The following is a 2,265-nucleotide window of genomic DNA, read 5'->3' as shown; positions in this document are numbered from 1 at the left end:
TATATATATACCTATACACATAAATATAAAAAAAAAGAAAGAAAGAAAAAAATAGCGCACACAGAGTAAACGTCCCGCGACGAGGTATAAAAATAATGTGTCATTTTCGCAAAACAGCTGCACGCGCGGTCGCGTCAGCACACGCCCTGAAACTTTGGACGGAAAATAGCGCGGCCGGTCTATTTCTGCGAGCAACATACATTCTATGTATAACGCCAAGTGCTAAGGTCACTGTGTGTGTGTGAGTGTTTGCTGCTGCTGCTCAAGCGGCGCGGCCTTGGCACTGCGCGCGTTTTACGTTCGTTTACGAGCAACTTTTACTTATGCCGTGTTACGGGGACCGCCCAATCCCCGCGTGGCCGATTTTATCGCCGGTAATAACGAGCGCCCGATTACGGAGGAGTATAATCAGAGAGACAGAGAGAAAAAGGGAGTAATGTTCAGCGCCCGGACAACCGCAATGTGTGCCGGCCCGCGCTGCGATTCGCGCGCGCCGTTAGACGCGCTCTTCTTCCGAGCGGAATGAGAAGCAGAGTATTTCGTCGTCTTTCAGGCTGACCAGCGAGCAGAGATTCGAGATCCCGTCCAAGCCGAGATTCTACGACCTGAGAAAGCCGCGCTCGCTGAAGGTGAGTCGCCGTTCCTTTTCTGGAGACTCGCGACAATCAATTGGCACCTTCGTTCTCTTCAGCTGAACTGCTCGCGCATGCATCGGTTCGAGAAATTTGTCCGAAGCGTGAGAACGTCGTACGTACGCTACGACGTGCGTGCACATTTTTTCTTCGACTAACGCAGCGAGTTCAGCCGAAGAGACCAGACCGATAGATTGAGCAATTCCGCCTCGCACGCATGCGTGCGCCGCGAGGCGCTCCGACGGAATCACTCGCGAGGAGCGATCTGCGATCGATGACAAGTGTATCCTCGATGTGTTCTCTTCCTCTTCGTTTTTTCTTCCCGATAAGCGAGAGCGATCCCGCCCTATTTTTATCGTCCTCAACCTCCATTAATTATTTTTACAATTATATCGATTTATCGCGTTATCGTTGCCTTGCCTACGTTCGTTATATATTTGGCCGCGCTAAATAATTCATGTTATGACTGCGTTTCGCCCGACCGGCCGGTGTATCGCGTTTAAAAACCCGTTACGTCTCATTTCGAGAGCTACTCTCTCGTTGTAATTTGTAAATTATTTGTTCCACGGTGCGAGACTGTGCGAACCCCGCGCGCGCGCCTCACGGTAATTGAATTTTCGATCGAGCGCAAAACCGACGGCGCGCCCGCATTTCTCTCTCTCTCTCTCTCTTTCTCTCCGTCTCTCGTTCGATTACGCTGACGAACGCGACAACGCGTTAAATACGTGTCGTATTCGCGTTTTCTCCGCGCCGCGGAACTAAGGTCGGTGCAGAAAGAAAGAGAGAGAGCTCACGCGTACATTGCCGATGATGAAGCCGAGCGACATTCCGAGGGTCGGAAATATCCTCCGGCCGGCCGGCCGGTCAAGAGAGATCTCATATCGCGGGCGATACCGCCCGGTCTCGCCCATCAGGGCGCATGTGACTCGGGAGATACGGACGGAACTAAGAGAAACTATGGTTCTTCCGTCCGTGTATATCTAACTGGAGATATACGCCGTCGGTCTGCGCGCCTTTTCCCTCAGGATTGGCGCGTAACGCGCCGTACATTCACCACCACCGGCACACACGGTACGCCACCGTGTACGCTGGGGTGCGCGGGGGTAGGTGGTGGGTAGTAGAGGCGAGTGGTAGTGGCGGTGGGGTGTGCCGTAAACGGGGTGGCCGGAGGGTGACGGAGGGAGGTTGCACGTTAGCCCGGTTCGGATATATCGCCGCGAGCGGCATGGTCGACATGCGCGGCGAAGGGAGCCGGGGGGCGCGGAGGGTGGTGGCAAACGCAGGCTCGGAGCGTGGAGCAGGCGGGATGAGGCAGGGTGGAAGGTCCCGGCGAGAGAAGCGAGGAGAGCCAGGAGGGTCGAAGCGAGCGAGTCGTTTGGGGTTGGGAGTGGCGCGGCGAAGGGGTATAGCGAGGGATATAGAGGGTCGAAGCGGAGGGATGAAGCGCGCGAGGTGCGACGCTGCTGCCGCCGACGACGAGGAGAGGTGGGGGGAGACGGCGGGCGAGAGAAGCGCGCAGCTGGTGGATCAATACACCCCCCTCCGCGCTTCTTCTCGCCGCTCGGCTCCGTCCGCCCCGCTCGGTCATGTTGTTGGCCACCCCTCGCGAGCGACCCCCCTCCCTCCCCCCCCC

General features: G+C 56.6%; 1 protein-coding gene across 1 annotated transcript in view; it reads right to left on the bottom strand.

The window, feature by feature from the left end:
* The window catches only part of LOC106749686 (RNA-binding protein Musashi homolog Rbp6), a 128,628-nt gene that overhangs the window by 6,493 nt on the left and 119,870 nt on the right, over positions 1–2,265 (bottom strand). The gene's annotated exons all lie outside the window — the stretch shown is intronic.

This window comes from Dinoponera quadriceps, unplaced genomic scaffold (assembly GCF_001313825.1).
Source record: "Dinoponera quadriceps isolate SergipeBrazil2010 unplaced genomic scaffold, ASM131382v1 scaffold3289, whole genome shotgun sequence".
In the NCBI taxonomy this organism is placed as follows: Eukaryota; Metazoa; Arthropoda; class Insecta; order Hymenoptera; family Formicidae; genus Dinoponera; species Dinoponera quadriceps.
The sequence above is the reverse complement of the archived record's forward strand: the minus strand, read 5'-3'. Positions and strand labels throughout refer to the sequence as shown.